Source organism: Bombina bombina, chromosome 6 (assembly GCF_027579735.1).
Source record: "Bombina bombina isolate aBomBom1 chromosome 6, aBomBom1.pri, whole genome shotgun sequence".
Classification (NCBI taxonomy): domain Eukaryota; kingdom Metazoa; phylum Chordata; class Amphibia; order Anura; family Bombinatoridae; genus Bombina; species Bombina bombina.
Window position 1 is genome coordinate 855,680,074 of NC_069504.1, and position 26,515 is coordinate 855,706,588.

General features: G+C 38.1%; 19 non-coding genes across 19 annotated transcripts; all 19 read left to right on the forward strand.

Annotated features, from left to right (window-relative positions):
• Window positions 1-16,350: 16,350 nt before the first annotated feature.
• Window positions 16,351-16,422, forward strand: TRNAW-CCA (transfer RNA tryptophan (anticodon CCA)). The gene has a single exon. It is a non-coding gene; the product is annotated as a tRNA-Trp (tRNA).
• Window positions 16,423-17,109: 687 nt separating this feature from the next.
• TRNAS-GCU (transfer RNA serine (anticodon GCU)) lies at window positions 17,110-17,191 on the forward strand. Its single transcript has one exon. It is a non-coding gene; the product is annotated as a tRNA-Ser (tRNA).
• A 178-nt stretch (window positions 17,192-17,369) lies between these two features.
• Window positions 17,370-17,441, forward strand: TRNAW-CCA (transfer RNA tryptophan (anticodon CCA)). The gene has a single exon. It is a non-coding gene; the product is annotated as a tRNA-Trp (tRNA).
• A 1,360-nt stretch (window positions 17,442-18,801) lies between these two features.
• TRNAS-GCU (transfer RNA serine (anticodon GCU)) lies at window positions 18,802-18,883 on the forward strand. The gene has a single exon. It is a non-coding gene; the product is annotated as a tRNA-Ser (tRNA).
• Window positions 18,884-19,061: 178 nt separating this feature from the next.
• TRNAW-CCA (transfer RNA tryptophan (anticodon CCA)) lies at window positions 19,062-19,133 on the forward strand. The gene has a single exon. It is a non-coding gene; the product is annotated as a tRNA-Trp (tRNA).
• Window positions 19,134-19,825: 692 nt separating this feature from the next.
• Window positions 19,826-19,907, forward strand: TRNAS-GCU (transfer RNA serine (anticodon GCU)). Its single transcript has one exon. It is a non-coding gene; the product is annotated as a tRNA-Ser (tRNA).
• A 178-nt stretch (window positions 19,908-20,085) lies between these two features.
• TRNAW-CCA (transfer RNA tryptophan (anticodon CCA)) lies at window positions 20,086-20,157 on the forward strand. Its single transcript has one exon. It is a non-coding gene; the product is annotated as a tRNA-Trp (tRNA).
• A 686-nt stretch (window positions 20,158-20,843) lies between these two features.
• On the forward strand, window positions 20,844-20,925 carry TRNAS-GCU (transfer RNA serine (anticodon GCU)). The gene has a single exon. It is a non-coding gene; the product is annotated as a tRNA-Ser (tRNA).
• Window positions 20,926-21,103: 178 nt separating this feature from the next.
• TRNAW-CCA (transfer RNA tryptophan (anticodon CCA)) lies at window positions 21,104-21,175 on the forward strand. The gene has a single exon. It is a non-coding gene; the product is annotated as a tRNA-Trp (tRNA).
• Window positions 21,176-21,861: 686 nt separating this feature from the next.
• Window positions 21,862-21,943, forward strand: TRNAS-GCU (transfer RNA serine (anticodon GCU)). The gene has a single exon. It is a non-coding gene; the product is annotated as a tRNA-Ser (tRNA).
• A 178-nt stretch (window positions 21,944-22,121) lies between these two features.
• On the forward strand, window positions 22,122-22,193 carry TRNAW-CCA (transfer RNA tryptophan (anticodon CCA)). The gene has a single exon. It is a non-coding gene; the product is annotated as a tRNA-Trp (tRNA).
• A 687-nt stretch (window positions 22,194-22,880) lies between these two features.
• On the forward strand, window positions 22,881-22,962 carry TRNAS-GCU (transfer RNA serine (anticodon GCU)). The gene has a single exon. It is a non-coding gene; the product is annotated as a tRNA-Ser (tRNA).
• Window positions 22,963-23,140: 178 nt separating this feature from the next.
• TRNAW-CCA (transfer RNA tryptophan (anticodon CCA)) lies at window positions 23,141-23,212 on the forward strand. Its single transcript has one exon. It is a non-coding gene; the product is annotated as a tRNA-Trp (tRNA).
• Window positions 23,213-23,899: 687 nt separating this feature from the next.
• On the forward strand, window positions 23,900-23,981 carry TRNAS-GCU (transfer RNA serine (anticodon GCU)). The gene has a single exon. It is a non-coding gene; the product is annotated as a tRNA-Ser (tRNA).
• Window positions 23,982-24,159: 178 nt separating this feature from the next.
• On the forward strand, window positions 24,160-24,231 carry TRNAW-CCA (transfer RNA tryptophan (anticodon CCA)). Its single transcript has one exon. It is a non-coding gene; the product is annotated as a tRNA-Trp (tRNA).
• A 686-nt stretch (window positions 24,232-24,917) lies between these two features.
• On the forward strand, window positions 24,918-24,999 carry TRNAS-GCU (transfer RNA serine (anticodon GCU)). The gene has a single exon. It is a non-coding gene; the product is annotated as a tRNA-Ser (tRNA).
• A 178-nt stretch (window positions 25,000-25,177) lies between these two features.
• Window positions 25,178-25,249, forward strand: TRNAW-CCA (transfer RNA tryptophan (anticodon CCA)). The gene has a single exon. It is a non-coding gene; the product is annotated as a tRNA-Trp (tRNA).
• A 686-nt stretch (window positions 25,250-25,935) lies between these two features.
• TRNAS-GCU (transfer RNA serine (anticodon GCU)) lies at window positions 25,936-26,017 on the forward strand. The gene has a single exon. It is a non-coding gene; the product is annotated as a tRNA-Ser (tRNA).
• Window positions 26,018-26,195: 178 nt separating this feature from the next.
• On the forward strand, window positions 26,196-26,267 carry TRNAW-CCA (transfer RNA tryptophan (anticodon CCA)). Its single transcript has one exon. It is a non-coding gene; the product is annotated as a tRNA-Trp (tRNA).
• Window positions 26,268-26,515: the final 248 nt, after the last annotated feature.

A 26,515-nucleotide genomic window follows, 5' to 3' on the forward strand; every position in this document is an offset into this window, starting at 1 on the left:
AATTAGGTAGAATAGTTACTAAATAGTTATTAACTATTTACTAACTACCTAGCTAAAATAAATACAAATTTACCTGTAAAATAAAACCTAACCTAAGTTACACTAACACCTAACACTACACTACAATTAAATAAATTCCCTAAATTAAATACAATTAAATAAATTCAAAGCAATTAAATAAATTACAAACCCCCCCCACTAAATTACAGAAAATAAAAAACAAATTACAAGATCTTTAAACTAATTACACCTAATCTAATAGCCCTATCAAAATAAAAAAAGACCCCCAAAAATAAAAAAACCCTAGCCTAAACTAAACTACCAATAGCCCTTAAAAGTGCCTTTTGCTGGGCATTGCCCAAATAAATTAGCTCTTTTACCTGTAAAAAAAATACACACAACACCCCCAACAGTAAAACCCACCACCCACACAACCAACCCCCCAAATAAAACCCTAACTAAAAAAACCTAAGCTCCCCATTGCCCTGAAAAGGGCATTTGGATGGACATTGCCCTTAAATGGGCATTTAGCTCTATTGCTAATAGGCATAATTTTTAAGGGCTATTGGTAGTTTATTCTAGATTAGGTTTTTTATTTTGGGGTGTTTTTTATTAAAAGGGTATTAGAATAGGCATAATTTTTAATATTTTTGATAATGTGTTTGCTATTTTGTGTAATGTATTTTTTTATCTTTTTGGGTTGGGTTTTTATTTTTAGATTAGGGCTTGGGCAGCAAAATATCTAAATGCCCTTTTAAGGGCAATGCCCATACAAATGCCCTTTTCAGGGCAATGGGTGATTAGGTTTTACTTTACTTTTATTTTGTGGGTTTGAGGGGTGGGAGTTTGTATACTGTTAGGGGGTGTTTGTTTTGTTTTGTAGCAAAAGAGCTGTTAACTTTAGGGCAATACCCTACAAAAGGCCCTTTTAAGGGCCCTTGGTAGTTTATTATAGATTAGAGTTTTGTTTTATGTTTTTAAAGGGTATTAGAATAGGAATAATTTTTATTGTTTTGTGTAATTTCGTTTGTTATTCTTTGTAATGTTAGGGTTTAGTGTAAGGCAGGTTAGGTTTTATTTCACAGGTAAGTATTTGTATTTTTTTTTTTACTAGGTAGTTAGTAAATAGTAATAACTGTTTACTAACTAGTCTACCTAGTTAAAATAAATACTAACTTACCTGTGAAATAAAAGTAAAACTTAAGCTAACTACAATATAACTATTAGTTATATTGTACCTAGCTTAGGTTTTATTTCACAGGTAAGTATTTAGTTTTAAATAGAAATAATTTAGTTAATAATTGTAAGTTTAATTTAGCTATATTTTAATCATGTTAAAGTTAGGGGGTGTTAGGGTTACGTTAGGGTTAGGTTTAGGGGTTAATATAGTTTAAATTAGTTTATTGTGATGTGGGGGGCTTTTGGTTTAGGGGTTAATAGTTTACTTTAGTATATTTTGTTGTGGGGGCTTGGTTTATTATAGTGGCGGCGGTGTAGTATAGTGAGGGCGATATTGGCGGACGGCAGATTATGGGTTAATTATGTTTAATTAATGTTTGCGATGCGGGAGGGCGGCGGTTTAGGGGTTGATACGTGTATTATAGTGGTGATGATGTCGGGGAGCGGCGGAATATGGGTTAATAATTATTTTTAGTGGCAGCGATGTCGGGAGTGGCAGATTAGGGATTAATAAATTTAATATCGTATTTGCAATGCGGGAGGGCCTTGGTTTAGGGGTTAATAGGTAGTTTATGGGTGTTTAGTGCACTTTGTAACACTTTAGTTATGAGTTTTAGTTATGAGTTTTATGTAACAGTTTTGTAGTGTAAAACTCATAACTACTGCTCTCAAATGGTGGTACAGATCTTGTCGTTATAGGGTGTAATGCAAGCTTTTTAGCCTCAACACAAAACTCGTAATGGCAGCGCTATGGTAATCCCATGAGAAAACGTACTTTTTACGAGTGCTGGACTGACGTTGCGTTACAGGCTAAAAGGCTTACGGTAAGGCTATACCGACAAGACTCGTAATGGCTGCGGTGCTGTTTAACGCTGAAATTACCATTTTTCGCAAAACTTGTATTCTAGATGAAAGATTTTTTAAATAATTGGAAAAAATATAGAATTTACTAATAGTTCTATATTTCATGATTAATAATGGATTTGTCCAATCAGAAAAAAATTAACTAATATGTAAATGTAATAAGGTGCTTTAAAAAAATCCCTCAAAGGAAAAAAATAGTATAGAATTATGTATGATTATGCATTACAAGTTTTGGAATACTTTAGGAAGATTTCAACTAACTGCATGTCATTTCACTTGGACCGGTCCTAGCATTTAAGAACATATGTACATATTCTGTATTTTGTATTTAATGTTTTTAACCACAATATTCACGTTATCCAGTTGATTGGATGCTGTTATTTCAAAGGGCCTGCGCTCAGCACAGTGTGAGAATAAAATTACCTTTATCTAAATGTAGTATCTGTTGCTTTTGCCTTATTTAAAAAGAGTGCTGAATCCCCTGTCTTTGATGTGGTTTTATTATAAACCTCTTTTTCTTCTTGACTAATGTTTGATATATATATATATATATATATATATATATATATATATATACAGTATGTGTGTATATATATATATATATATATATATATATATATATATATATATATATATGTGTGTGTATATATATATATATGTATGGACATATATATATATATATATATATGTGTGTGTATATATATATATGTGTGTGTATATATATATATATAAATAAAATACAAGCGAAATATCGAAAGAAGTTCAGCGCTACAAACACGTAAAATACGAATACAATGTTACTATGTCAAATTTACTGAATGTCTCTCAGATGTGATAGACAATTGTTCTATCTATCCCACTGGTTCTATATGAACCGATTTATGACAAAGTCCGGTGAATATAAAAGTTCAACAATAGTAGTGCAATGAATTGAATTGATAATAATAGGTAGAAATCAAATGACAACAATTGCAACAATGGTGCTGGGGGATAAGTAGTATACCGTTACCAGAAGGTACCTCAATCTTATGAGGTAATGTCAGCGCGTCTGTTTAGATTCTCTCCGGTCAGTCTTGGATTTTCCTCCTGTGTGTGAAGAGATTCAGGTCTTTACATTCGTGCCGACTTGTGTATGGTGCTTTCAATCTAGGAACTTCCTTGTCTTTTATATCACTGGCTTGGTGTCTCCTCGTAGTATGGTGGTTCTGTCTGGATCTTGGCTCTCACCGTATTCAAAGGGATATAGCAAAGAAAAAGAAAGAGCACATAGCGTGATACTGTATAATAAAAATTTATTACATACAAGATTGGGATAAGAAATGCACTCACATTCAACAACCTCAATCCTTATGAGGTAAGTAAGGACTTGTAAATATATTTTTATACACCTTACACAGGTGTTGCTGTGAACCGATATTTCTATGAGTTCGTGATGTTGCTGTGTAAATAGCAATAGTACACTTTTTAAATGATGTCTTTATAGGATCCAAGAATGTACCTATGCCAGGTATCGTTACAGTTCACTTAGTGGTGATTTACACTTCACTCAGTGTGGACTGTTCGAGTTGAGATAGTAGTGGTAGAATAGGATACTGGAGGTTGATAGGGCCTGTCGCCACTAAGTGAACTGTCACGATACCTGGCGACAGGCCCTATCAACCTCCAGTATCCTATTCTACCACTACTATCTCAACTCGAACAGTCCACACTGACTGAAGTGTAAATCACCACTAAGTGAACTGTAACGATACCTGGCATAGGTACATTCTTGGATCCTATAAAGACATCATTTAAAAAGTGTACCATTGGTATTTACACAGCAACATCACGAACTCATAGAAATATCGGTTCACAGCAACACCTGTGTAAGGTGTATAAAAATATATTTACAAGTCCTTACTTACCTCATAAGGATTGAGGTTGTTGAATGTGAGTGCATTTCTTATCCCAATCTTGTATATAATACATTTTTATTATACAGTATCACGCTATGTGCTCTTTCTTTTTCTTTGCTATATCCCTTTAAATACGGTGAGAGCCAAGATCCAGACGGAACCACCATACTACGAGGAGACACCAAGCCAGTGATATAAAAGACAAGGAAGTTCCTAGATTGAAAGCACCATACACAAGTCGGCACGAATGTAAAGACCTGAATCTCTTCACACACAGGAGGAAAATCCAAGACTGACCGGAGAGAATCTAAACAGACGCGCTGACATTACCTCATAAGATTGAGGTACCTTCTGGTAACGGTATACTACTTATCCCCCAGCACCATTGTTGCAATTGTTGTCATTTGATTTCTACCTATTATTATCAATTCAATTCATTGCACTACTATTGTTGAACTTTTATATTCACCGGACTTTGTCATAAATCGGTTCATATAGAACCAGTGGGATAGATAGAACAATTGTCTATCACATCTGAGAGACATTCAGTAAATTTGACATAGTAACATTGTATTCGTATTTTACGTGTTTGTAGCGCTGAACTTCTTTCAATATTTCGCTTGTATTTTATTTTTTCTGTCAGTGTTAGGGGTACACTGAATCGTACTTGTTCAAGCAGCTCAAATACCTACACCCATCAAGCTTACAGGGAACATATACATCTCACCTGTATATACCTCACAGTTAGGTGTAGAAATCTATTCACACTTTCTCAGTAATAATCTTACCTACCGTTTGGTGGAACAACTGAGCGCTGATCCTTCCTTTATATTTCATATATATATATATATGTATGGACATATATATATATATATATATATATATATACAGTATACATATAAATGTGTATATATATATATATATATATGTATATATGTATATTTATATGTATATATATGTATATATATATATGTGTGTGTGTGTGTATATATATATATATATATATATGTATGTGTGTATGTATATGTATGTATATATATATATATATATATATATATATATGTATATGTGTATATGTATATGTATGTATATATATATATATATATAAATATATATGTATATATATATGTATATATATATATATATATGTATATATATATATATATATATATGTGTATATATATATATATATATATATATGTATATATATATGTATATATATATATGTATATATATGTATATATATGTATATATATATATATATATATATATATGTATATATATATATATATATATATGTGTATATATATATATATATGTATGTATATATATATGTATATATATGTATGTATATATATGTATGTATATATATGTATGTATATATATGTATGTATGTATATGTATATATGTATGTATATATATGTATGTATATATATGTATATATATATGTATATGTATATTTTTCCTACCTTAATTCCGATTGGCTGATAGAATCCTATCAGCCAATCGGAATTCGAGGGACGCCATCTTGGATGACGTAATTTAAAGGACCAGCCATTCGTCGGGTAGTCGTCGGCCTAGAAGGATGTTCCGTGCCGGAGGTCTTCAAGATGGAGCCGTTCCTCATCGGATGGATGAAGATAGATTAATTTAAATAAATCCTAAATAAAATTACTATCATTAACTACATTATTCCTATTTAAAACTAAATACTTACCTATAAAATAAACCCTAAGCTAGCTACAATATAACTAATAGTTACGTTGTAGCTAGCTTAGGGTTTATTTTTATTTTACAGGAAGGTTTGTATTCATTTTAAATAGGTAGAATAGTTATTAAATAGTTATTAACTATTTAACCCCTTAATGACACGAGTCGTACAGGGTACGTCGCACACAACCTGGTCTTTAAAGACCAGCGACGTACCCTGTACGACTTTGGGGATTAAAGCGGCTGGAAGCGATCCTGATCGCTTCCAGCCGCTTTACGGTTATTGCAGTGATGTGGCCCTCTCTGCACCGGCATCGATGGCCGCAATCGTTGGTGGGTGGGAGCTGACCGTGGGAGGCGGGTGGGCGGCCATCGATGAAAAACTGAAGAGAGAGGGGGCGGGATCGGGGGCGGGATAGTGGGGAGCGCGCACGGGAGCGCGCGCGTGCACGGGGGGTGGCGGGCGGGCGCGTGCACGGGGAGGGAGCGGGTGGGAACCGCTACACTACAGCAAATACATGCTATATGAGTGGCAGTAAGGGGGGATAAAATCCCCAACAAAAGTAAATCTAAGGGATCTGGGAGCGGGTGGGTGATTGGTCTGTGGGGGGGGGGGAAGCTACACTACAGAAAAAATAAAAAAAAATAAAAAAAATTAAAAAAAACACATTTGTATTTGAAAACAGGGTACTGGCAGACAGCTGCCAGTACCCAAGATGGCTCCCAGTAAGGTAGAGGTGAAGGGTTAGGGAGCTGTTTGGGGGGGATCAGGGAGGTTGGGGGCTAAGGGGGGGTCCTACACAGCTGCATATGTAAATATGCTATACAATTTCTTTTAAAAATTTTAAATATACCTTTTATTTTAGTACTGGCAGACTTTCTGCCAGTACTTAAGATGGCGGGGACAATTGTGGGGTGGGGGAGGGAAGGGAGCTGTTTGGGAGGGATCAGGGGGTCTGATGTGTCAGGTGGGAGGCTGATCTCTACACTAAAGCTAAAATTAACCCTGCAAGCTCCCTACAAGCTCCCTAATTAACCCCTTAACTTCTAGCCATAATACACGTGTGATGCGCAGCAGCATTTAGCGGCCTTATAATTACCAAAAAGCAACACCAAAGCCATATATGTCTGCTATTTCTGAACAAAGGGGATCCCAGAGAAGCATTTACATTCATTTATGCCATACTTTGAAAAGTTGTTTGTAAATAATTTCAGTGAGAAACCTAAAATTGTGAAAAATTTTACGTTTTTTTTTATTTGATCGCATTTAGCTGTGAAATGGTAGCATGAAATATACCAAGATGGGCCTAGATCAATACTTGGGGTTGTCTACTACACTACACTAAAGCTAAAATTAACCCTAGATGCTCCCTACATGCTCCCTAATTAACCCCTTCACTGCTGGGCATAATACACGTGTGATGCGCAGTGGCATTTAGCGGCCTTCTAATTACCAAAAAGCAACGCCAAAGTCATATATGTCTGCTATTTCTGAACAAAGGGGATCCCAGAGAAGCATTTACAACCATTTATGCCATAATTGCACAAGTTGTTTGTAAATAATTTCAGTGAGAAACCTAAAGTTTGTGAAAATATTTGGGAAAAAGTGAACAATTTTTTTTATTTGATTGCATTTGGTGGTGAAATGGTGGCATGAAATATACCAAAATGGGCCTAGATCAATACTTTGGGATGTCTTCTAAAAAAAAATATATACATGTCAAGGGTTAATCAGGGATTCCTGAAAGATATCAGTGTTCCAATGTAACTAGCGCTAATTTTGGAAAAAAGTGGTTTGGAAATAGCAAAGTGCTACTTGTATTTATGGCCCTATAACTTGCAAAAAAAGCAAATAACATGTAAACATTGGGTATTTCTAAACTCAGGACAAAATTTAGAAACTATTTAGCATGGGTGTTTTTTGGTGATTGTAGATGTGTAATAGATTGTGGGGGTCAAAGTTAGAAAATGTGTGTTTTTTTCCATTTTTTCCTAATATTTTATCATTTTTTTAAAGTAAATGATAAGATATGATGAAAAAAATGGTATCTTTAAAAAGTCCATTTAATGGCGATAAAAACGGTATATAATATGTATGGGTACAGTAAATGAGTAAGAGGAAAATTACAGCTAAACACAAACACCGCAGAAATTTAAAAATAGCCCTGGTCCTTCAGGGAAAGAAATTGAAAAATGGCCTTGGTCCTTAAGGGGTTAATAACTACCTAGCTAAAATAAATACAAATTTACCTGTAAAATAAAACCTAACCTATGTTACACTAACACCTAACACTACACTACTATTAAATAAATTCCCTACATTAAATACAATTAAATATATTAAATTAAATTAGCTAAATTACAAAAAAACAAACACTAAATTACAGAAAATAAAAAACAAATTACAGATCTTTAAACTAATTACACCTAATCTATTAGCGCTATCAAAATAAAAAAAGCCCCCCCAAAATAAAAAAAAACCCCTAGCCTAAACTAACCTACCAATAGCCCTTAAAAGGGCCTTTGCGGGGCATTGCCCTAAAGAAATCAGCTCTTTTTCCTGTAAAAAAAATACAAACACCCCCCAACAGTAAAACCCACCACCCACACAACCAACCCCCCAAATAAAATACAAACTAAAAAAACTTAAGCGCCCCATTGCCCTGAAAAGGGCATTTGGATGGTGATTGCCCTTAAAAGGGCATTTAGCTCTTTTGCAGGCCCAAAGCCCTAACCTAAAAAATAAACCCACCCAATACACCCTTAAAAAAATCCTAACACTAACCCCTGAAGATTCACTTACCGGAAGAAGTCTTCATCCAAGCGGCAAGATGTCCTCAACAAAGCCGGCAGAAGTGGTCCTCCAGATGGGCAGAAGTCTTCAGCCAGACGGCATCTTCTATCTTCATCCTTCCGGCGCGGAGCGGGTCCATCTTCATGACTTCCGACGCGGAGCATCATCTTCAAACAACGGCTTCTTCGTAATGAATATCTCTTTAAGTGACGTCATCCAAGATGGCGTCACTTAGATTCTGATTGGCTGATCGAATTCGATCAGCCAATCGGAATTAAGGTAGAAAAATTCCTATTGGCTGATTGGATCAGCCAATAGGATTTTTTCTACCTTAATTCCGATTGGCTGATAGAATTCGATCAGCCAATCGGAATCTAAGGGACGCCATCTTGGATGATGTCATTTATAGCGATATTCATTGTATTTGTTTTTTATTTTCTGTAATTTAGTGGGTTTTTTTTGTAATTTAGCTAATTTAATTTATTTAATTTTATTTAATGTAGGTAATTTATTTAATTATAGTGTAGTGTAGTGTTAGGTGTTAGTGTAACTTAGGTTAGGTTTTATTTTACAGGTAAATTTGTATTTATTGTAGCTAGGTAGTTTTACCTAGTTAAAATAAATACAAACTTGCCTGTAAAATAAAAATAAACCCTAAGTTAGCTACAATGTAACTATTAGTTAAATTGTAGCTAGCTTAGGGTTTATTTTATAGGTAAGTATTTAGTTTTAAATAGGAATAATGTAGTTAATGATAGTAATTTTATTTAGATTTATTTTAATTATATTTCAATTAGGGGGTGTTAGGTTTAGGGTTAGACTTAGGTTTAGGGGTTAATAAATTTAATATAGTGGCGGCGACGTTGGGTGCGGCAGATTAGGGGTTAATAAGTGTAGGTAGGTTGCAGTGACATTGGGGGCGGCAGATTAGGGGTTAATAAATATAATGTAGGTGTCGGAGATGTTGGGAGCAGCAGATTAGGGGTTAATAAGTATAATGTAGGTGGCGGCGGTGTCTGGAGCGGCAGATTAGGGGTTAATAAGAATAATGTAGGTGTCGGTGATGTCGGGGGCAGCAGATTAGGGGTTAATAAGTGTAAGATTAGGGGTGTTTAGACTCGGGGTTCATGTTAGGGTGTTAGGTGTAAACATAAAATGTGTTTCCCCATAGGAATCAATGGGGCTGCGTTACTGAGATTTACGCTGCTTTTTGGCAGGTGTTAGACTTTTTCTCAGCCGGCTCTCCCCATTGATGTCTATGGGGAAATCGTGAACGAGAACGTACGACCAGCTCACCTCTGACTTAAGCAGCGCTGGTATTGGAGTGCAGTATGGAGCTCAATTTTGCTCTACGCTCACTTCTTGCCTTTTAACACCGGGTTTGTAAAAACCTGTAATACCAGCGCTGCAGGTAAGTGAGCAGAGAGAAAAAACTGCTCATTAGCACCGTACAGCTCCTAACGCAAAACTCGTAATCTTGACGAATATGTTTACAATTACCTCACATTTTGTTCTGGCATAGGTACATTTCGGTATAATGAAAAGCTTAATTAAAAATGTATAATATTATAATATAAAATCTATACTATAATTGCGTTTGTAATGTCAGTCGGTGTCGGCAGTTGCGCACTCATCCTCAATGGAATGTTGGCAACGCGAGGACAAAATAATGAATCCACCTATTTACCCTATTAACCCCTAAGCCGCAAAACCCCAACATCGCAATAATCCTAATTAACCTATTAACCCCTTAAACCGCCAAAACCCACAATGCAAATAACTAATTAAATTACTAAGCCCCCTAACCTAAGACCCCCTAAATTAAAACAAATTAGGTAAACTAAAAATTACTACAGTTACAAAAAATAAAAAAGGCTAACATTACAGAAAATTAAAAACCAAATTACCAAAGTTTACAAAATTAAACCTAATCCCTATGAAAATAAAAAAGCCCCCCCCAAAAAAACACCCCCTACTCTAAGAATAAACTACCAGTAGCTCTTAAAAGGGCTTTTTGCAGGGCATTGCCCCAAGATAAACAGCTCTTTTACATCAAAAATACACAAAGTCCCCCTAACAGTAAACCCTCCCACCCACCAAACCCTCTAAAATAAAAGAACCTAGCACTAAAAAACCTAAACTACCCATTGCCCTGAAAAGGGAATTTGTTTGGGTATTGCCCTTAAAAGGGCATTTAGCTCTTTTACTGCCCATCCCTAATCTAAATAAACCCATCCAAAAAAAAACTTAAAAAAAAACCTAAGTCTAACCCCCATGTTGGTACTCACGGTTGCTGAAGTCCTGCAGAGAAGGTCCTGTCCCATGCGGTGAAGTCTTATTCCAAGAGGAACCTCTTCTTTCTTCTTCCAGGAACATATGGCATGGAGCAGAGGGCAGAGCTGAAGACCAATGACCACGGAGCTGAAGACCAGCGACCCTGGAACTGAAGACCAGCGATCCTGGAACTGAAGACCGGCGACCCTGGAACTGAAGACCGGCGACCGCGTAGCCATGGAGCGAGAAGGATCCGCTTCGTACGATCGCCGCCGTACACTGGATAGTGAATTTAAGGTACGAGATTAAAGATGGCGTCCCTTGAATTCCTATTGACTGATTTGAGTCTTCAAATTCAAATCAACCAATAGGATGAGAGCAAATTCAAATCAACCAATGGGATGAGAGCAAGTGAAATCTTATTGGCTGTTTACCAACCAATAAGATTTCACTTGCTCTCATCCTATTGGCTGATGTGAAAATGTCAGCCTATAGGAATGCAAGGTACCCCAATAAATATGGGGTACCTTGCATTTAAACCTTAGTGTGCGGCGGACGATCGCATGAAGAGGAACCTCCACACCCCTGCAGAGCACCGCCGCCAGTAACCGACGTCAAGGACCATCGTCGCCTCCGAGGATCGCCACATCTGGAAACACCGCTCCGCATCTCCGCTCCGTGCCGCATTCACTGTGGATGAAGATGATGGACCCCTCTGGAAGAAGATCTTCTCCGCCGGACTTCAGGACCTGTGAGTATCTATTTGGGGCTTTAGTGTTAGTTATTTTTTTATTTTTATGTTTTTTATTTTATTTTTTTGGGCAATTTGTAAAAGAGCTAAATGCCCTTTTAAGGGCAATGCCCATCCAAATGCCCTTTTCAGGGCAATGGGTAGTTTAGTTTTTTTTAGTGTAGGTTTTTTATTTTGGGGGGTTTGGTGGGTGGGGGGATTTTACTGTTAGAGGGGACTTGGTGTATTTTGGATGTAAAAGAGCTGATTATCTTGGGGCAATGTCCTGAAAAAAAGCCCTTTTAAGGGCTACTGGTAGTTCATTATTAGATTAGAGGGTGTTTTTATTTTGGTGGGTTTTTTATTTTCATAGGGATTAGGTTTAATTTTTTAAAATATGTTAATTTGATTTTTTATTTTCTGTAATCTTAGCCTTTTTTAATTTATTTTTTTAAACTTAGCTTTTTTATTTTTTGTAACTTTAGAATATATTAGTTTAGGTAATTTGGGTTAATTTAAGGGGTTGTTAGGTTAGGGTGCTTAGTTATTTAAATAGTTATTTGCGTCGTGGGTTTTGGCTGTTTAAGGGGTTAATAAGTTATGCCTGTTTTACTAAAAATGTTGTATATAAAGAAATATACTTAAAGTAGACATAATTTAAAGAGAAGAAATTTTTTATTTATTTAGGACAGTAGTTTGTCCAAATAGAGTGTGGCTATATCTGTAGTTTAATATATAGAAAATATTTTTGAGACAGTAGTCAATTAAAATTATAGTATTGCTAAACCTGTAGTTTAATTATTTATATAAAAGAAGAGTTACAAAATAGGTTGTTTCTACATCTGTAGCTTAAAAAATAATTAGACTGCCCTCTGGGCAGGCTTATCGACTAGTATTATATAAATGTATAATACAAATGTAAATAAACCCCTACACTATTAACCCCTAACCCCCAACTGCAATAACCCCTAACCTATTAACCCCTAAAACGCTACAAACCCGATCACAATAAACCCCTAACAGCTAACCTCCCAAGACCCCTAACCTAAGACCCCCTAAGTTACAAAAAATAAAAAAACATTATCAGTAAAAAAAAAAAGCATTACCAAAAATAAAAAAGCCTCCCCCCTAGTAAAGCCCTATCTCAAAAATAAAATACCCTTAAATCCCCCCTAAAAACCCCTATACTTAAACTAAAAACCTACTCTATAAATTGCCCTGTTGGGAAGTGCCCTGGTTCAAGTGATTATAGCTCTTATAGCTCTTTTGAAAAAGTGATTATTTCTCTTTTTAGTGTTTATTGCAGCTTAGTGGTTAATAGTGTAGAAGGGTAGTTTTTGATGGAGGGTGGCATATTAGGGGTTAAGTAGTGTAGGGGTTATTGCGGTGGGGTTATAGGGGTTTAGGGGTTAATGGTGTAGGAGGGTAGTTGTGATGGGGGACATGACATATAAGGGGTTAATAGTATAACAGCATATTTTGCCATGGGGGATGTGGTGAATAAGTGATTAATAGTGTTGTGGGTGGATGGTGTAGGTTGTGAAACTTAATTTTAATGTCTTTTTGTGTTTAGTGCAACTTTTTTCCAGCTTGCGTAAAAAGTTTGAGCCTAAAATGCAATTGCGTTCGAACATTCACATTTACTTTCAACCTGTAATATTAGCATAAGATAATGTTATTGTGATATTGCAATATCGCTCTCGCGTTAACATTTCCGTTTCACTTGTATTCTAGCCAGGGATCAAGTCCTACAAAAAAAGTGTGGGAACTTACCAAGACTTCCACCCCCCAAACGATTAATATTGTGTTACACACACTGTTTTTATATGTATATAATCTATACACTTTGGTAAATGAAAGCAAATTAAATCCAATAAAGGGTTGAATGGTTGCCTTTAGGCCTGAGAATCCTCCTCTGTCACAGAGTCTCACCCACTTAAGGTGCAATAGTCCTATTTCTGCTGAGGAGAGCAAAATAATCCCAGCGCAAACCACAGAAATGTAAGCAGGGTGATCACACAGCAGGACCGCTGACAGGCTTGCATTTAGTGTATTGTAGGAAGTGTTACTGCCCATTACTAGAGGATCTCACTATCCCTCTAACCAGACAATGCTACAGCTCATCCCACCAACAGCAGCAGTGTTTACTGAAGCATTTTTGTTCACTTTCCAGGGGGAACTTAGTTCCACCTGCAAAAATAGTGCAGGAACTCCGTTCCCATGCGTTCCATTGACTTGACTCCTGAATCTAGCCCATATTGTCACAACCCAGTGATATATTCACAAGGAAAAAGTGAATTACAGAAATAAAAATGTGACAAAAGTTGTCACTGTGCACTTAAAATTATAACTATTTTCATCAAATAAAGTCCTTGTTGTAAGACACAAGTTTATCCTCTCCCCGGGGGCTTTTTTGGAGGGCTATATAAAGAGAGGATTAAGATGGATTGGACATCTGTAAGAAAGCCAATGGGAAGCCAAGAAATGTATGTCGGATTACTGAGAGGAGAGTGACGTCACTTGGAGGGGCTTCAGCTGGCAACCAAACAGCAACACAGCAGGATTTGGCGTTCTCATCAAGTAAACTGAACTTGTAAAAGACGCATGGATTGTCTGTATTCTTATGTTTGCTGCTAAAGCTGTTTTACCCTGACTCTTTATACGTTATAAGAAGTAGAGATCCAGTTTGTAGTGGGGGTTATATAGCGATGCTTTGTTACTTAGAGCTCAGGTGAATGTGAGTATTGCCATTCTGCTGCCATTGGATTCCGTTTGGTTACAGTTTTACTATATGAAAGTGTCTCTCTGCGTTATTTCCATTTGAATAAAAAAGAAGACTTCATTTCTTACATCAAGGTCAATTTGGTAATTTTGTTATGATTTTAACAATATGTATTGTGACAGAGTGCAGGGCTTCATCATGGATGGCATTTTTATGTTTCTGTTAGTTTTGTAGAACTAGGAGAAAGTTTTCATTTGCGTTAATTTAAAGAATACAATAGCTAGTAGTATTGTGGGCCCCTGGGGTGGAGCATTTTGTGGGCCAGTGATCCACTCCACTTTTTATATGCAGCACACCAGGTTTGGAATCCAGGCCAGGATTTTAATGAAACCTCCAAATTATACTCACCTGAGAGTGTTGATTAGCAGATGCTGCTAATAAAAATGTCCCTAGCTGAAAGAGGGAGACACACACACTGGTAAATGGCAGTGATTGAAACTGCATGTTTTTTTCCTGAGAGAGGAAAATTGTCTCAAGGTAACATTATCTATTTGCAGTGACAAAAATTTAGAGAAAGGCATTTGCAGCAAGGCCTCGGGTATAGAAATAGTAAGGAGAAACAGTACTAATGCAGATAGTTATTTGTATTAAATGAACAGTCTACACCACAATTGTTATTGTTTTAAAAGATAGATAATCCCTTGTTTACCCATTCAATAGTTTTGCATAACCAACACAGTTATATTTATATATTTTTTTACCTCTGTGATTATCTTGTATCTAAGCCTCTGCAGACTGCCCCTTTATTTCAGTTCTTTTGACAGACTTGCAGTTTAGCCAATCAGTGATGGCTCCCAGGTAACTTCACGTGCACGAGCACAGTGTTATCTATATGAAAAACATGAACTAACACCCTCTAGTGGTGAAAAACCTGTTAAAATGCATTCTTAAGAGGCGGCCTTCAAGGTCTAAGAAAATAGCATATGAACCTCCTAGGTTAAGCTTTCAACTAAGAATACCAAGAGAACAAAGAAAAATTGGTGATAAAAGTAAATTGGAAAATTGGTTAAAATTACATGCCCTATCTGAATCATGAAAGGTTTTTTTGGACTAGACTGTCCCTTTAAAGGGAGAGTCAAGTCAAAATAAAATGTTCATGCTTCAGATAGGTCATGCAATTTTAAACAACTTTTCAATTTAATTTTAACAACACATTTGCTTGGTTCTCTTGGTATTCTTTGTTGAAAGCTAAACCTAGGCAGGCAAAAACTGATTTCTAAACTGTTGAAGGCCGCCTCTTATCTCAGTGCATTTAGACAGTTTTTCACAGTTAGACACTAATAGTTCATGTGTGTCACATTAGATAATATTGTGCTCACTCCCTTGTAGTTATTTATGAGTCAGCACTGATTGGCTAAAATGCATGTATGTCAAAAGAACTCAGAAAAGGTGGAAGTCTGCAGAAGCATAGATAGAAGGTAATCATAGAGGTAAAAAAAGTTTATTAATATAACTGGGGACAGGGCCGCCATCAGGGGTGACAGGGGTGACTACTGTCAGAGGCCCAATGGGCCAGGGGTCCCCATTAGGCAAGAACAACTTATTAGTAACACAGCTCCAAAAGCCATTGACAGACTCATTGCATGCAAACAGAATGCACGTTTCATTCTTTTTAGGAAAATTGCATGGAACCTAAAACCAACTCCCCTCATTTTTAGGCAATGAAGAAAATGTTTGAATAAAAAAAGGAGAAATTTAAAAAAATTTAAAAAAAGGAACTGTTTTGTTGAGATGAGGTGGCCGAGTGGTTAAGGAGATGGACTGCTCATCCTAAAACAAACTCCCCTCATTTTTAGGCAAAGAAGAAAATGTTTGAAAAGAAAAAGGAGTAATTTTTTATTTATTGTTTGAAAAAAAAAAAATCTCTTACGCCAAAAGGAAATGCTTCATTGAGACGAGGTGGCCGAGTGGTTAAGGCAATGGGCTTGAATCCCATCCTCCTCGGCCTGTCTATTTTGTACCCATGTATGCCTTTCAAACGTGACCAAAAGAAAATAAAATCAAAATCCAAACATTAATAGCCTTGTATTCATGGGTCTGGAAACTCAACAATGGAAAGTCTTAATTGCATTGGATAATGAATGTGCAATAATGAACCCTGCTCTTTTCACCTATCCTGTCAGACCTCGTGGCGCAACGGTAGCGCGTCTGACTCCAGATCAGAAGTTTGCGTGTTCAAATCACGTCGAGGTCATGCTTCCTTTTCAAAGCAGAATGTATTGGAAACTTATACTATATTGTTATTAATTCCAACGATTTATAGGAGGACGAGCACGGGACCCATTTCATTTAACTGAAAGCAAATCAGTCCTCCGCCAAAAACATATATTGGACTTCCGTTCAAAGAGAGCTTTTAGTATTTGAACTCAGCTCAATCATTCCCATGAAACATGTGAAACCAACAAATCAATCAATCAATCAAAAACGAACTCTCAATGGATCAAATCAATGAAATATGTTTTAGGGTTTTTACCCTTTTCGTATGCCTCCTCTAGCGGCCCACATTACCCCCCTAAAAGTACTCCATATCCTGTGCCTGTTAATATTTCCAGCAAAAGAGTACACCATTGCGAGCCTTTACAGGAGGGCGCTCTCTACTGGCCGCTAATGCAAAGCACGTCAGCCTGTTTTTCCCTAGGCTCATATCCTTTGCCTTCCCTTGCTCATTTTTAGACCAATAGAGCTCCAAAAGCCATTGACAGACTCGTTGCATGCAAACAGAATGCGCGTTTCATTTTTTTCTGCAAAATTGCATGGAACCTAAAACAAACTCCCCTCATTTTTAGGCAAAGAAGAAAATGTTTGAAAAGAAAAAGGAGTAATTTTTTATTTATTGTTTTAAAAAAAGAATCTCTTACGCCAAAAGGAAATGCTTCATTGAGACGAGGTGGCCGAGTGGTTAAGGCGATGGACTGCTAATCCATTGTGCTCTGCACGCGTGGGTTCGAATCCCATCCTCGTCGGCCTGCCTATTTTGTACCCATGTATGCCTTTCAGACGTGACCAAAAGAAAATGAAATCAAAATCCAAACATTAATAGCCTTGTATTCATGGGTCTGGAAACCCAACGATGGAAAGTCTTAATTGCATTGGATAATGAATATGCAATAATGAACCCTGCTCTTTTCACCTATCCTGTCAGACCTCGTGGCGCAACGGTAGCGCGTCTGACTCCAGATCAGAAGGTTGCGTGTTCAAATCACGTCGGGGTCATGCTTCCTTTTCAAAGCAGAATGTATTGGAAACTTATACTATATTGTTATTAATTCCAACGATTTATAGGAGGACGAGCACGGGACCCATTTCATTTAACTGAAAGCAAATCAGTCCTCCGCCAAAAACATATATTGGACTTCCGTTCAAAGAGAGCTTTTAGTATTTGAACTCAGCTCAATCATTCCCATGAAACATGTGAAACCAACAAATCAATCAATCAATCAATCAAAAACGAACTCTCAATGGATCAAATCAATGAAATATGTTTTAAGGTTTTTACCCTTTTCGTATGCCTCCTCTAGCGGCCCACATTACCCCCCTAAAAGTACTCCATATCCTGTGCCTGTTAATATTTCCAGCAAAAGAGTACACCATTGCGAGCCTTTACAGGAGGGCGCTCTCTACTGGCCGCTAATGCAAAGCACGTCAGCCTGTTTTTCCCTAGGCTCATATCCTTTGCCTTCCCTGGCTCATTTTTAGACCAATAGAGCTCCAAAAGCCATTGACAGACTCGTTGCATGCAAACAGAATGCGCGTTTCATTTTTTTCTGCAAAATTGCATGGAACCTAAAACAAACTCCCCTCATTTTTAGGCAAAGAAGAAAATGTTTGAAAAGAAAAAGGAGTAATTTTTTATTTATTGTTGCGTGTTCAAATCACGTCGGGGTCATGCTTCCTTTTCAAAGCAGAATGTATTGGAAACTTATACTATATTGTTATTAATTCCAACGATTTATAGGAGGACGAGCACGGGACCCATTTCATTTAACTGAAAGCAAATCAGTCCTCCGCCAAAAACATATATTGGACTTCCGTTCAAAGAGAGCTTTTAGTATTTGAACTCAGCTCAATCATTCCCATGAAACATGTGAAACCAACAAATCAATCAATCAATCAAAAACGAACTCTCAATGGATCAAATCAATGAAATATGTTTTAAGGTTTTTTACCCTTTTCGTATGCCTCCTCTAGCGGCCCACATTACCCCCCTAAAAGTACTCCATATCCTGTGCCTGTTAATATTTCCAGCAAAAGAGTACACCATTGCGAGCCTTTACAGGAGGGCGCTCTCTACTGGCCGCTAATGCAAAGCACGTCAGCCTGTTTTTCCCTAGGCTCATATCCTTTGCCTTCCCTTGCTCATTTTTAGACCAATAGAGCGCCAAAAGCCATTGACAGACTCGTTGCATGCAAACAGAATGCGCGTTTCATTTTTTTCTGCAAAATTGCATGGAACCTAAAACAAACTCCCCTCATTTTTAGGCAAAGAAGAAAATATTTGAAAAGAAAAAGGAGTAATTTTTTATTTATTGTTTTAAAAAAAAATCTCTTACACCAAAAGGAAATGCTTCATTGAGACGAGGTGGCCGAGTGGTTAAGGCGATGGACTGCTAATCCATTGTGCTCTGCACGCGTGGGTTCGAATCCCATCCTCGTCGGCCTGCCTATTTTGTACCCATGTATGCCTTTCAGACGTGACCAAAAGAAAATGAAATCAAAATCCAAACATTAATAGCCTTGTATTCATGGGTCTGGAAACCCAACGATGGAAAGTCTTAATTGCATTGGATAATGAATATGCAATAATGAACCCTGCTCTTTTCACCTATCCTGTCAGACCTCGTGGCGCAACGGTAGCGCGTCTGACTCCAGATCAGAAGGTTGCGTGTTCAAATCACGTCGGGGTCATGCTTCCTTTTCAAAGCAGAATGTATTGGAAACTTATACTATATTGTTATTAATTCCAACGATTTATAGGAGGACGAGCACGGGACCCATTTCATTTAACTGAAAGCAAATCAGTCCTCCGCCAAAAACATATATTGGACTTCCGTTCAAAGAGAGCTTTTAGTATTTGAACTCAGCTCAATCATTCCCATGAAACATGTGAAACCAACAAATCAATCAATCAATCAATCAAAAACGAACTCTCAATGGATCAAATCAATGAAATATGTTTTAAGGGTTTTTACCCTTTTCGTATGCCTCCTCTAGCGGCCCACATTACCCCCCTAAAAGTACTCCATATCCTGTGCCTGTTAATATTTCCAGCAAAAGAGTACACCATTGCGAGCCTTTACAGGAGGGCGCTCTCTACTGGCCGCTAATGCAAAGCACGTCAGCCTGTTTTTCCCTAGGCTCATATCCTTTGCCTTCCCTTGCTCATTTTTAGACCAATAGAGCTCCAAAAGCCATTGACAGACTCGTTGCATGCAAACAGAATGCGCGTTTCATTTTTTTCTGCAACATTGCATGGAACCTAAAACAAACTCCCCTCATTTTTAGGCAAAGAAGAAAATGTTTGAAAAGAAAAAGGAGTAATTTTTTATTTATTGTTTTAAAAAAAAAATCTCTTACGCCAAAAGGAAATGCTTCATTGAGACGAGGTGGCCGAGTGGTTAAGGCGATGGACTGCTAATCCATTGTGCTCTGCACGCGTGGGTTCGAATCCCATCCTCGTCGGCCTGCCTATTTTGTACCCATGTATGCCTTTCAGACATGACCAAAAGAAAATGAAATCAAAATCCAAACATTAATAGCCTTGTATTCATGGGTCTGGAAACCCAACGATGGAAAGTCTTAATTGCATTGGATAATGAATATGCAATAATGAACCCTGCTCTTTTCACCTATCCTGTCAGACCTCGTGGCGCAACGGTAGCGCGTCTGACTCCAGATCAGAAGGTTGCGTGTTCAAATCACGTCGGGGTCATGCTTCCTTTTCAAAGCAGAATGTATTGGAAACTTATACTATATTGTTATTAATTCCAACGATTTATAGGAGGACGAGCACGGGACCCATTTCATTTAACTGAAAGCAAATCAGTCCTCCGCCAAAAACATATATTGGACTTCCGTTCAAAGAGAGCTTTTAGTATTTGAACTCAGCTCAATCATTCCCATGAAACATGTGAAACCAACAAATCAATCAATCAATCAAAAACGAACTCTCAATGGATCAAATCACTGAAATATGTTTTAAGGTTTTTACCCTTTTCGTATGCCTCCTCTAGCGGCCCACATTACCCCCCTAAAAGTACTCCATATCCTGTGCCTGTTAATATTTCCAGCAAAAGAGTACACCATTGCGAGCCTTTACAGGAGGGCGCTCTCTACTGGCCGCTAATGCAAAGCACGTCAGCCTGTTTTTCCCTAGGCTCATATCCTTTGCCTTCCCTTGCTCATTTTTAGACCAATAGAGCTCCAAAAGCCATTGACAGACTCGTTGCATGCAAACAGAATGCGCGTTTCATTTTTTTCTGCAACATTGCATGGAACCTAAAACAAACTCCCCTCATTTTTAGGCAAAGAAGAAAATGTTTGAAAAGAAAAAGGAGTAATTTTTTATTTATTGTTTTAAAAAAAAATCTCTTACGCCAAAAGGAAATGCTTCATTGAGACGAGGTGGCCGAGTGGTTAAGGCGATGGACTGCTAATCCATTGTGCTCTGCACGCGTGGGTTCGAATCCCATCCTCGTCGGCCTGCCTATTTTGTACCCATGTATGCCTTTCAGACGTGACCAAAAGAAAATGAAATCAAAATCCAAACATTAATAGCCTTGTATTCATGGGTCTGGAAACCCAACGATGGAAAGTCTTAATTGCATTGGATAATGAATATGCAATAATGAACCCTGCTCTTTTCACCTATCCTGTCAGACCTCGTGGCGCAACGGTAGCGCGTCTGACTCCAGATCAGAAGGTTGCGTGTTCAAATCACGTCGGGGTCATGCTTCCTTTTCAAAGCAGAATGTATTGGAAACTTATACTATATTGTTATTAATTCCAACGATTTATAGGAGGACGAGCACGGGACCCATTTCATTTAACTGAAAGCAAATCAGTCCTCCGCCAAAAACATATATTGGACTTCCGTTCAAAGAGAGCTTTTAGTATTTGAACTCAGCTCAATCATTCCCATGAAACATGTGAAACCAACAAATCAATCAATCAATCAAAAACGAACTCTCAATGGATCAAATCAATGAAATATGTTTTAAGGTTTTTACCCTTTTCGTATGCCTCCTCTAGCGGCCCACATTACCCCCCTAAAAGTACTCCATATCCTGTGCCTGTTAATATTTCCAGCAAAAGAGTACACCATTGCGAGCCTTTACAGGAGGGCGCTCTCTACTGGCCGCTAATGCAAAGCACGTCAGCCTGTTTTTCCCTAGGCTCATATCCTTTGCCTTCCCTTGCTCATTTTTAGACCAATAGAGCTCCAAAAGCCATTGACAGACTCGTTGCATGCAAACAGAATGCGCGTTTCATTTTTTTCTGCAACATTGCATGGAACCTAAAACAAACTCCCCTCATTTTTAGGCAAAGAAGAAAATGTTTGAAAAGAAAAAGGAGTAATTTTTTATTTATTGTTTTAAAAAAAAATCTCTTACGCCAAAAGGAAATGCTTCATTGAGACGAGGTGGCCGAGTGGTTAAGGCGATGGACTGCTAATCCATTGTGCTCTGCACGCGTGGGTTCGAATCCCATCCTCGTCGGCCTGCCTATTTTGTACCCATGTATGCCTTTCAGACGTGACCAAAAGAAAATGAAATCAAAATCCAAACATTAATAGCCTTGTATTCATGGGTCTGGAAACCCAACGATGGAAAGTCTTAATTGCATTGGATAATGAATATGCAATAATGAACCCGGCTCTTTTCACCTATCCTGTCAGACCTCGTGGCGCAACGGTAGCGCGTCTGACTCCAGATCAGAAGGTTGCGTGTTCAAATCACGTCGGGGTCATGCTTCCTTTTCAAAGCAGAATGTATTGGAAACTTATACTATATTGTTATTAATTCCAACGATTTATAGGAGGACGAGCACGGGACCCATTTCATTTAACTGAAAGCAAATCAGTCCTCCGCCAAAAACATATATTGGACTTCCGTTCAAAGAGAGCTTTTAGTATTTGAACTCAGCTCAATCATTCCCATGAAACATGTGAAACCAACAAATCAATCAATCAATCAAAAACGAACTCTCAATGGATCAAATCACTGAAATATGTTTTAAGGTTTTTACCCTTTTCGTATGCCTCCTCTAGCGGCCCACATTACCCCCCTAAAAGTACTCCATATCCTGTGCCTGTTAATATTTCCAGCAAAAGAGTACACCATTGCGAGCCTTTACAGGAGGGCGCTCTCTACTGGCCGCTAATGCAAAGCACGTCAGCCTGTTTTTCCCTAGGCTCATATCCTTTGCCTTCCCTTGCTCATTTTTAGACCAATAGAGCTCCAAAAGCCATTGACAGACTCGTTGCATGCAAACAGAATGCGCGTTTCATTTTTTTCTGCAACATTGCATGGAACCTAAAACAAACTCCCCTCATTTTTAGGCAAAGAAGAAAATGTTTGAAAAGAAAAAGGAGTAATTTTTTATTTATTGTTTTAAAAAAAAAATCTCTTACGCCAAAAGGAAATGCTTCATTGAGACGAGGTGGCCGAGTGGTTAAGGCGATGGACTGCTAATCCATTGTGCTCTGCACGCGTGGGTTCGAATCCCATCCTCGTCGGCCTGCCTATTTTGTACCCATGTATGCCTTTCAGACGTGACCAAAAGAAAATGAAATCAAAATCCAAACATTAATAGCCTTGTATTCATGGGTCTGGAAACCCAACGATGGAAAGTCTTAATTGCATTGGATAATGAATATGCAATAATGAACCCTGCTCTTTTCACCTATCCTGTCAGACCTCGTGGCGCAACGGTAGCGCGTCTGACTCCAGATCAGAAGGTTGCGTGTTCAAATCACGTCGGGGTCATGCTTCCTTTTCAAAGCAGAATGTATTGGAAACTTATACTATATTGTTATTAATTCCAACGATTTATAGGAGGACGAGCACGGGACCCATTTCATTTAACTGAAAGCAAATCAGTCCTCCGCCAAAAACATATATTGGACTTCCGTTCAAAGAGAGCTTTTAGTATTTGAACTCAGCTCAATCATTCCCATGAAACATGTGAAACCAACAAATCAATCAATCAATCAAAAACGAACTCTCAATGGATCAAATCACTGAAATATGTTTTAAGGTTTTTACCCTTTTCGTATGCCTCCTCTAGCGGCCCACATTACCCCCCTAAAAGTACTCCATATCCTGTGCCTGTTAATATTTCCAGCAAAAGAGTACACCATTGCGAGCCTTTACAGGAGGGCGCTCTCTACTGGCCGCTAATGCAAAGCACGTCAGCCTGTTTTTCCCTAGGCTCATATCCTTTGCCTTCCCTTGCTCATTTTTAGACCAATAGAGCTCCAAAAGCCATTGACAGACTCGTTGCATGCAAACAGAATGCGCGTTTCATTTTTTTCTGCAACATTGCATGGAACCTAAAACAAACTCCCCTCATTTTTAGGCAAAGAAGAAAATGTTTGAAAAGAAAAAGGAGTAATTTTTTATTTATTGTTTTAAAAAAAAAATCTCTTACGCCAAAAGGAAATGCTTCATTGAGACGAGGTGGCCGAGTGGTTAAGGCGATGGACTGCTAATCCATTGTGCTCTGCACGCGTGGGTTCGAATCCCATCCTCGTCGGCCTGCCTATTTTGTACCCATGTATGCCTTTCAGACGTGACCAAAAGAAAATGAAATCAAAATCCAAACATTAATAGCCTTGTATTCATGGGTCTGGAAACCCAACGATGGAAAGTCTTAATTGCATTGGATAATGAATATGCAATAATGAACCCTGCTCTTTTCACCTATCCTGTCAGACCTCGTGGCGCAACGGTAGCGCGTCTGACTCCAGATCAGAAGGTTGCGTGTTCAAATCACGTCGGGGTCATGCTTCCTTTTCAAAGCAGAATGTATTGGAAACTTATACTATATTGTTATTAATTCCAACGATTTATAGGAGGACGAGCACGGGACCCATTTCATTTAACTGAAAGCAAATCAGTCCTCCGCCAAAAACATATATTGGACTTCCGTTCAAAGAGAGCTTTTAGTATTTGAACTCAGCTCAATCATTCCCATGAAACATGTGAAACCAACAAATCAATCAATCAATCAAAAACGAACTCTCAATGGATCAAATCACTGAAATATGTTTTAAGGTTTTTACCCTTTTCGTATGCCTCCTCTAGCGGCCCACATTACCCCCCTAAAAGTACTCCATATCCTGTGCCTGTTAATATTTCCAGCAAAAGAGTACACCATTGCGAGCCTTTACAGGAGGGCGCTCTCTACTGGCCGCTAATGCAAAGCACGTCAGCCTGTTTTTCCCTAGGCTCATATCCTTTGCCTTCCCTTGCTCATTTTTAGACCAATAGAGCTCCAAAAGCCATTGACAGACTCGTTGCATGCAAACAGAATGCGCGTTTCATTTTTTTCTGCAACATTGCATGGAACCTAAAACAAACTCCCCTCATTTTTAGGCAAAGAAGAAAATGTTTGAAAAGAAAAAGGAGTAATTTTTTATTTATTGTTTTAAAAAAAAATCTCTTACGCCAAAAGGAAATGCTTCATTGAGACGAGGTGGCCGAGTGGTTAAGGCGATGGACTGCTAATCCATTGTGCTCTGCACGCGTGGGTTCGAATCCCATCCTCGTCGGCCTGCCTATTTTGTACCCATGTATGCCTTTCAGACGTGACCAAAAGAAAATGAAATCAAAATCCAAACATTAATAGCCTTGTATTCATGGGTCTGGAAACCCAACGATGGAAAGTCTTAATTGCATTGGATAATGAATATGCAATAATGAACCCTGCTCTTTTCACCTATCCTGTCAGACCTCGTGGCGCAACGGTAGCGCGTCTGACTCCAGATCAGAAGGTTGCGTGTTCAAATCACGTCGGGGTCATGCTTCCTTTTCAAAGCAGAATGTATTGGAAACTTATACTATATTGTTATTAATTCCAACGATTTATAGGAGGACGAGCACGGGACCCATTTCATTTAACTGAAAGCAAATCAGTCCTCCGCCAAAAACATATATTGGACTTCCGTTCAAAGAGAGCTTTTAGTATTTGAACTCAGCTCAATCATTCCCATGAAACATGTGAAACCAACAAATCAATCAATCAATCAAAAACGAACTCTCAATGGATCAAATCACTGAAATATGTTTTAAGGTTTTTACCCTTTTCGTATGCCTCCTCTAGCGGCCCACATTACCCCCCTAAAAGTACTCCATATCCTGTGCCTGTTAATATTTCCAGCAAAAGAGTACACCATTGCGAGCCTTTACAGGAGGGCGCTCTCTACTGGCCGCTAATGCAAAGCACGTCAGCCTGTTTTTCCCTAGGCTCATATCCTTTGCCTTCCCTTGCTCATTTTTAGACCAATAGAGCTCCAAAAGCCATTGACAGACTCGTTGCATGCAAACAGAATGCGCGTTTCATTTTTTTCTGCAACATTGCATGGAACCTAAAACAAACTCCCCTCATTTTTAGGCAAAGAAGAAAATGTTTGAAAAGAAAAAGGAGTAATTTTTTATTTATTGTTTTAAAAAAAAATCTCTTACGCCAAAAGGAAATGCTTCATTGAGACGAGGTGGCCGAGTGGTTAAGGCGATGGACTGCTAATCCATTGTGCTCTGCACGCGTGGGTTCGAATCCCATCCTCGTCGGCCTGCCTATTTTGTACCCATGTATGCCTTTCAGACGTGACCAAAAGAAAATGAAATCAAAATCCAAACATTAATAGCCTTGTATTCATGGGTCTGGAAACCCAACGATGGAAAGTCTTAATTGCATTGGATAATGAATATGCAATAATGAACCCTGCTCTTTTCACCTATCCTGTCAGACCTCGTGGCGCAACGGTAGCGCGTCTGACTCCAGATCAGAAGGTTGCGTGTTCAAATCACGTCGGGGTCATGCTTCCTTTTCAAAGCAGAATGTATTGGAAACTTATACTATATTGTTATTAATTCCAACGATTTATAGGAGGACGAGCACGGGACCCATTTCATTTAACTGAAAGCAAATCAGTCCTCCGCCAAAAACATATATTGGACTTCCGTTCAAAGAGAGCTTTTAGTATTTGAACTCAGCTCAATCATTCCCATGAAACATGTGAAACCAACAAATCAATCAATCAATCAAAAACGAACTCTCAATGGATC